The sequence below is a fragment of the Nylanderia fulva genome, unplaced genomic scaffold (assembly GCF_048542155.1).
Source record: "Nylanderia fulva isolate GAGA-0341 unplaced genomic scaffold, ASM4854215v1 Scaffold448, whole genome shotgun sequence".
Taxonomy (NCBI): domain Eukaryota; kingdom Metazoa; phylum Arthropoda; class Insecta; order Hymenoptera; family Formicidae; genus Nylanderia; species Nylanderia fulva.
In genome coordinates, this window is record NW_028190530.1 from 73550 (window position 1) to 82497 (window position 8948).

The 8948-nt window shown below is 29.3% G+C and overlaps 1 long non-coding RNA gene across 1 annotated transcript; it reads right to left on the minus strand.

Annotated features, from left to right (window-relative positions):
- Positions 1 to 3100: 3100 nt before the first annotated feature.
- On the minus strand, positions 3101 to 3915 carry LOC146721594 (uncharacterized). Its single transcript, XR_014925601.1, has 2 exons — positions 3425 to 3915; positions 3101 to 3362 (listed from the first exon to the last, which is right to left on the minus strand). It is a non-coding gene; the product is annotated as an uncharacterized LOC146721594 (long non-coding RNA).
- Between the last annotated feature and the right edge of the window lie 5033 nt (positions 3916 to 8948).

Consider the following 8948-nt stretch of genomic DNA (forward strand, 5'->3'; position numbering starts at 1 on the left):
ACATTCCGTTACAGAATCGACATAAATTGTAAACGTTTCGACTGCACTACAGTCTTTATCAATACATAAAAATTAAATATTAAAATATAAAGTTAGATGTTAAAAATACAAAGTTAGTTAAATATTAAAATATAAAATTGAAACGATTCTTCGCTGTTGACCAATAGATATGCAAGGCGATTGGTCTGAGATGCCAAGTTATGCGACATTTGAGCATGCTACGGATATAATACGCGAATTAAATCAATGTCAGAAAATATTAAAAAATCTTTCAACTTACATTATCGTTTTAACAAGTCCTTTTCCCCGATATTTCAAGTGTGTGTTGCGAAGTCTGAATACCAAATGTCAAAATAGAGAGCGTGATGTATTTATTTATTACCAATGTTTTTTCTAAATTATGATTCAGCAAATTTTTTAAGTATGTCAAAATAGCTACTGTCTAACAATTCGGTGTCTGTATTTAAATTAATTCCATTTTTCTGTTCTTTAATGTGGATCATTTCGGATATTAGTCTTTTTTGGTAATTCTTTTCATGATCCATAATTTTAATATTGTCCCAGTCAAATGTATGTTGTTCGTTTAGAATGTGTTCCGTGATAACCGAATGTCTAGCAGAGTCTAATTTAATATTATTTTTATGTTCTTTAAGTCTCGTTCTTAACTGTCTTTTTGTCTGTCCGACATATGTGGCGTCACAATCGTTGCAGTTCAATTTGTAAATAACATTAGAATTCGTGGGGCAATTATTTTTGTCCTTTTGAACTCTTATGAAGTCATTTAATTTATTAATGCAACGATATCCTACCACTACGTCAGGTCTTCTTATTGCTGAAGCAACTTTCTCAGATATTGGTTCTATATATGGTATGACAAAATATTTAATGTTAGTATTAGTATTATTGGTATCTGTTATATTGTTATTATTAGGCTTGTTAAATTTTTTAGTTGAGAGATTTTTTAATCTGCGTTTTATTTCTGTGAAAATTAGATCAAGAGGATAACCGTTGGATAGCAAAATGTTAATAGCTTTCTCTATATTTTTTTTGTGAAATTGCGGATGTGATAGTAATAAAGCTCTATCTACCAAGTTATAAATTGTTCCTATTTTATGACAAGTCGGATGATTTGAAAAAAATGAAAGTAATCTACCTGAGAATGTCTTTTTGTGATACCAATCTAAATAAATTTTGTTATCTATTACTTTGATCATTATGTCTAAAAAGCTTATACAACGATTATCCTCCTTTTCCAATGTAAATTGTAGTCTATCGTTATAATTGTTGAATTCGTTCAAAACATATGTAATATTGTCAGCGGAAGTGCACAAAATAATGTCGTCTACATAACGGAAATAGAAAGTCATTTCGCAATTTAAATTACTAATTACCAATGTTTCCAAGTCCTGCATGACTATATCGGCAATGATCGGAGAAAGTGGGGAACCCATAGGAGTCCCATAAATTTGTTTGTAAGTTATGTTATTAAAAGTGAAAAATGTAGAAGTTAATATAAATTTTATCATACCTATGAATTCATTTTTGGGAATCTTTGTGTGTGACTCTATAAAATGCCATCTATTGTTGATGCCGTTTAATGCAAGATCTACGGAAACATTAGTAAATAATGAAACAACGTCCAATGAAGCTATTATGTCGGTGTCTTGTATTGTTTTCCCTGATAGAATGTTGCATATATCAAAACTGTTATTTACAAAACTGTCCGCTCTAGGAAGGCTATCTTTTAAAATTTTATGAAAGAAAGAAGCAATATTATATAGAGAAGTATTTATTGAGGAAACTATTAGTCTAAAAGGAATATTTTCCTTGTGGATCTTGGGGAGCCCATAAGCTTTAGGAAGAAGAGAGTCGCTTGAAAATAAATAATAATATTCTTTTTTGTTGATGAAGTCTTTTTTCAACCATTTTTTTAAACAAATATTGAGGTCTTTTTCTATTTTTGTTGTTGGATTGTTTTTAACTATGGTATACGTAGAATCGTCTTCTAGGAGACTCTCAACTTTTTTTATATAAAATTCTTTTTCTAGTGCGACTGTAATGCTGCCTTTATCTGCTCTGGTAAATAAAATATTAGGATTTTGATTGCAGAATTTAATTGTGTCTTTATGCATGTGAAATAATTTTTCTTGTATGTCCGTTTTTTTGTCGTTATTGTTTAAAAATAATGAAAATTGTGGAATGGCAGCATTACGAATCGAAGTGAGATTTCTGATCCCGTTAGAATTGCTTTCTATATCTTTGATGAATTCGTGTATAGCTACTTTTTTATTTAAGTTAACTGGGAGACTAAATTCACCTCCCAATTGTAATAGATTGGTTACATTGGGGGGAATTTTTTTATCAGTTAAATTAATAAACCATTTCTGGTTAGTTTGTTGTAAAGGGTTATGTGTAGCATAACGAAAACTGTTGGCAGAAACAGTGTTATCAACAATATTTGTCGAAGATATTGTTTTTAATTCAATAGGATCAATATTTTTAATGTACTCTGTTTCATGCGATTTACGTAGCCATAGGAATTTTTTCTTATGTATGAAATATAATTTTTGGTTGAACAAAGAAAAGGAGTTACAATGGTGATTTAAAATCTCATGCCAGATATAAGATGGTAAAAGGTTTTGGAGAATTTGGAATTGTCTTGACCGTTTTTTATTAAGTGAGTTTAAAGTTCTATATAAATCAAATATCTCTATGTTAAGAATTTCAGTCTTGATATTATGCAACAAACCACGCATCCTATTTTTTGATTTATAGTGGTAGAAAACAAATTTATTATTACAGAAATTACGCAAATGGTTGGGAAACAAACAATATCTCTTACATTCCCTTAAAAATTTCAACTTCGACATTGCCTTAATTATCGCATAATTAAAATTTAGCCAAGATTTAAAGTGTTTTAACGTTTCTAGACCAAAATAGTTATAAATAAAACTAGAATTAAAACGATGGTATTTAAACGGGTAATTAGTCACACGCATTATAAGGCCAGCGTTTATTAAAATTAATTAATGAAAGGCTCGTATAAATTCAACAAAATTAAACAATCATATATAGTAGGCCAACTAAACGAGCAAATAAATAAGATGTAAAAATTTTTTTATTAATAGTTAAATCATTAAATTAACATTCCGTTACAGAATCGACATAAATTGTAAACGTTTCGACTGCACTACAGTCTTTATCAATACATAAAAATTAAATATTAAAATATAAAGTTAGATGTTAAAAATACAAAGTTAGTTAAATATTAAAATATAAAATTGAAACGATTCTTCGCTGTTGACCAATAGATATGCAAGGCGATTGGTCTGAGATGCCAAGTTATGCGACATTTGAGCATGCTACGGATATAATACGCGAATTAAATCAATGTCAGAAAATATTAAAAAATCTTTCAACTTACATTATCGTTTTAACAAGTCCTTTTCCCCGATATTTCAAGTGTGTGTTGCGAAGTCTGAATACCAAATGTCAAAATAGAGAGCGTGATGTATTTATTTATTACCAATGTTTTTTCTAAATTATGATTCAGCAAATTTTTTAAGTATGTCAAAATAGCTACTGTCTAACAATTCGGTGTCTGTATTTAAATTAATTCCATTTTTCTGTTCTTTAATGTGGATCATTTCGGATATTAGTCTTTTTTGGTAATTCTTTTCATGATCCATAATTTTAATATTGTCCCAGTCAAATGTATGTTGTTCGTTTAGAATGTGTTCCGTGATAACCGAATGTCTAGCAGAGTCTAATTTAATATTATTTTTATGTTCTTTAAGTCTCGTTCTTAACTGTCTTTTTGTCTGTCCGACATATGTGGCGTCACAATCGTTGCAGTTCAATTTGTAAATAACATTAGAATTCGTGGGGCAATTATTTTTGTCCTTTTGAACTCTTATGAAGTCATTTAATTTATTAATGCAACGATATCCTACCACTACGTCAGGTCTTCTTATTGCTGAAGCAACTTTCTCAGATATTGGTTCTATATATGGTATGACAAAATATTTAATGTTAGTATTAGTATTATTGGTATCTGTTATATTGTTATTATTAGGCTTGTTAAATTTTTTAGTTGAGAGATTTTTTAATCTGCGTTTTATTTCTGTGAAAATTAGATCAAGAGGATAACCGTTGGATAGCAAAATGTTAATAGCTTTCTCTATATTTTTTTTGTGAAATTGCGGATGTGATAGTAATAAAGCTCTATCTACCAAGTTATAAATTGTTCCTATTTTATGACAAGTCGGATGATTTGAAAAAAATGAAAGTAATCTACCTGAGAATGTCTTTTTGTGATACCAATCTAAATAAATTTTGTTATCTATTACTTTGATCATTATGTCTAAAAAGCTTATACAACGATTATCCTCCTTTTCCAATGTAAATTGTAGTCTATCGTTATAATTGTTGAATTCGTTCAAAACATATGTAATATTGTCAGCGGAAGTGCACAAAATAATGTCGTCTACATAACGGAAATAGAAAGTCATTTCGCAATTTAAATTACTAATTACCAATGTTTCCAAGTCCTGCATGACTATATCGGCAATGATCGGAGAAAGTGGGGAACCCATAGGAGTCCCATAAATTTGTTTGTAAGTTATGTTATTAAAAGTGAAAAATGTAGAAGTTAATATAAATTTTATCATACCTATGAATTCATTTTTGGGAATCTTTGTGTGTGACTCTATAAAATGCCATCTATTGTTGATGCCGTTTAATGCAAGATCTACGGAAACATTAGTAAATAATGAAACAACGTCCAATGAAGCTATTATGTCGGTGTCTTGTATTGTTTTCCCTGATAGAATGTTGCATATATCAAAACTGTTATTTACAAAACTGTCCGCTCTAGGAAGGCTATCTTTTAAAATTTTATGAAAGAAAGAAGCAATATTATATAGAGAAGTATTTATTGAGGAAACTATTAGTCTAAAAGGAATATTTTCCTTGTGGATCTTGGGGAGCCCATAAGCTTTAGGAAGAAGAGAGTCGCTTGAAAATAAATAATAATATTCTTTTTTGTTGATGAAGTCTTTTTTCAACCATTTTTTTAAACAAATATTGAGGTCTTTTTCTATTTTTGTTGTTGGATTGTTTTTAACTATGGTATACGTAGAATCGTCTTCTAGGAGACTCTCAACTTTTTTTATATAAAATTCTTTTTCTAGTGCGACTGTAATGCTGCCTTTATCTGCTCTGGTAAATAAAATATTAGGATTTTGATTGCAGAATTTAATTGTGTCTTTATGCATGTGAAATAATTTTTCTTGTATGTCCGTTTTTTTGTCGTTATTGTTTAAAAATAATGAAAATTGTGGAATGGCAGCATTACGAATCGAAGTGAGATTTCTGATCCCGTTAGAATTGCTTTCTATATCTTTGATGAATTCGTGTATAGCTACTTTTTTATTTAAGTTAACTGGGAGACTAAATTCACCTCCCAATTGTAATAGATTGGTTACATTGGGGGGAATTTTTTTATCAGTTAAATTAATAAACCATTTCTGGTTAGTTTGTTGTAAAGGGTTATGTGTAGCATAACGAAAACTGTTGGCAGAAACAGTGTTATCAACAATATTTGTCGAAGATATTGTTTTTAATTCAATAGGATCAATATTTTTAATGTACTCTGTTTCATGCGATTTACGTAGCCATAGGAATTTTTTCTTATGTATGAAATATAATTTTTGGTTGAACAAAGAAAAGGAGTTACAATGGTGATTTAAAATCTCATGCCAGATATAAGAAGACCAATCGCCTTGCATATCTATTGGTCAACAGCGAAGAATCGTTTCAATTTTATATTTTAATATTTAACTAACTTTGTATTTTTAACATCTAACTTTATATTTTAATATTTAATTTTTATGTATTGATAAAGACTGTAGTGCAGTCGAAACGTTTACAATTTATGTCGATTCTGTAACGGAATGTTAATTTAATGATTTAACTATTAATAAAAAAATTTTTACATCTTATTTATTTGCTCGTTTAGTTGGCCTACTATATATGATTGTTTAATTTTGTTGAATTTATACGAGCCTTTCATTAATTAATTTTAATAAACGCTGGCCTTATAATGCGTGTGACTAATTACCCGTTTAAATACCATCGTTTTAATTCTAGTTTTATTTATAACTATTTTGGTCTAGAAACGTTAAAACACTTTAAATCTTGGCTAAATTTTAATTATGCGATAATTAAGGCAATGTCGAAGTTGAAATTTTTAAGGGAATGTAAGAGATATTGTTTGTTTCCCAACCATTTGCGTAATTTCTGTAATAATAAATTTGTTTTCTACCACTATAAATCAAAAAATAGGATGCGTGGTTTGTTGCATAATATCAAGACTGAAATTCTTAACATAGAGATATTTGATTTATATAGAACTTTAAACTCACTTAATAAAAAACGGTCAAGACAATTCCAAATTCTCCAAAACCTTTTACCATCTTATATCTGGCATGAGATTTTAAATCACCATTGTAACTCCTTTTCTTTGTTCAACCAAAAATTATATTTCATACATAAGAAAAAATTCCTATGGCTACGTAAATCGCATGAAACAGAGTACATTAAAAATATTGATCCTATTGAATTAAAAACAATATCTTCGACAAATATTGTTGATAACACTGTTTCTGCCAACAGTTTTCGTTATGCTACACATAACCCTTTACAACAAACTAACCAGAAATGGTTTATTAATTTAACTGATAAAAAAATTCCCCCCAATGTAACCAATCTATTACAATTGGGAGGTGAATTTAGTCTCCCAGTTAACTTAAATAAAAAAGTAGCTATACACGAATTCATCAAAGATATAGAAAGCAATTCTAACGGGATCAGAAATCTCACTTCGATTCGTAATGCTGCCATTCCACAATTTTCATTATTTTTAAACAATAACGACAAAAAAACGGACATACAAGAAAAATTATTTCACATGCATAAAGACACAATTAAATTCTGCAATCAAAATCCTAATATTTTATTTACCAGAGCAGATAAAGGCAGCATTACAGTCGCACTAGAAAAAGAATTTTATATAAAAAAAGTTGAGAGTCTCCTAGAAGACGATTCTACGTATACCATAGTTAAAAACAATCCAACAACAAAAATAGAAAAAGACCTCAATATTTGTTTAAAAAAATGGTTGAAAAAAGACTTCATCAACAAAAAAGAATATTATTATTTATTTTCAAGCGACTCTCTTCTTCCTAAAGCTTATGGGCTCCCCAAGATCCACAAGGAAAATATTCCTTTTAGACTAATAGTTTCCTCAATAAATACTTCTCTATATAATATTGCTTCTTTCTTTCATAAAATTTTAAAAGATAGCCTTCCTAGAGCGGACAGTTTTGTAAATAACAGTTTTGATATATGCAACATTCTATCAGGGAAAACAATACAAGACACCGACATAATAGCTTCATTGGACGTTGTTTCATTATTTACTAATGTTTCCGTAGATCTTGCATTAAACGGCATCAACAATAGATGGCATTTTATAGAGTCACACACAAAGATTCCCAAAAATGAATTCATAGGTATGATAAAATTTATATTAACTTCTACATTTTTCACTTTTAATAACATAACTTACAAACAAATTTATGGGACTCCTATGGGTTCCCCACTTTCTCCGATCATTGCCGATATAGTCATGCAGGACTTGGAAACATTGGTAATTAGTAATTTAAATTGCGAAATGACTTTCTATTTCCGTTATGTAGACGACATTATTTTGTGCACTTCCGCTGACAATATTACATATGTTTTGAACGAATTCAACAATTATAACGATAGACTACAATTTACATTGGAAAAGGAGGATAATCGTTGTATAAGCTTTTTAGACATAATGATCAAAGTAATAGATAACAAAATTTATTTAGATTGGTATCACAAAAAGACATTCTCAGGTAGATTACTTTCATTTTTTTCAAATCATCCGACTTGTCATAAAATAGGAACAATTTATAACTTGGTAGATAGAGCTTTATTACTATCACATCCGCAATTTCACAAAAAAAATATAGAGAAAGCTATTAACATTTTGCTATCCAACGGTTATCCTCTTGATCTAATTTTCACAGAAATAAAACGCAGATTAAAAAATCTCTCAACTAAAAAATTTAACAAGCCTAATAATAACAATATAACAGATACCAATAATACTAATACTAACATTAAATATTTTGTCATACCATATATAGAACCAATATCTGAGAAAGTTGCTTCAGCAATAAGAAGACCTGACGTAGTGGTAGGATATCGTTGCATTAATAAATTAAATGACTTCATAAGAGTTCAAAAGGACAAAAATAATTGCCCCACGAATTCTAATGTTATTTACAAATTGAACTGCAACGATTGTGACGCCACATATGTCGGACAGACAAAAAGACAGTTAAGAACGAGACTTAAAGAACATAAAAATAATATTAAATTAGACTCTGCTAGACATTCGGTTATCACGGAACACATTCTAAACGAACAACATACATTTGACTGGGACAATATTAAAATTATGGATCATGAAAAGAATTACCAAAAAAGACTAATATCCGAAATGATCCACATTAAAGAACAGAAAAATGGAATTAATTTAAATACAGACACCGAATTGTTAGACAGTAGCTATTTTGACATACTTAAAAAATTTGCTGAATCATAATTTAGAAAAAACATTGGTAATAAATAAATACATCACGCTCTCTATTTTGACATTTGGTATTCAGACTTCGCAACACACACTTGAAATATCGGGGAAAAGGACTTGTTAAAACGATAATGTAAGTTGAAAGATTTTTTAATATTTTCTGACATTGATTTAATTCGCGTATTATATCCGTAGCATGCTCAAATGTCGCATAACTTGGCATCTCAGACCAATCGCCTTGCATATCTATTGGTCAACA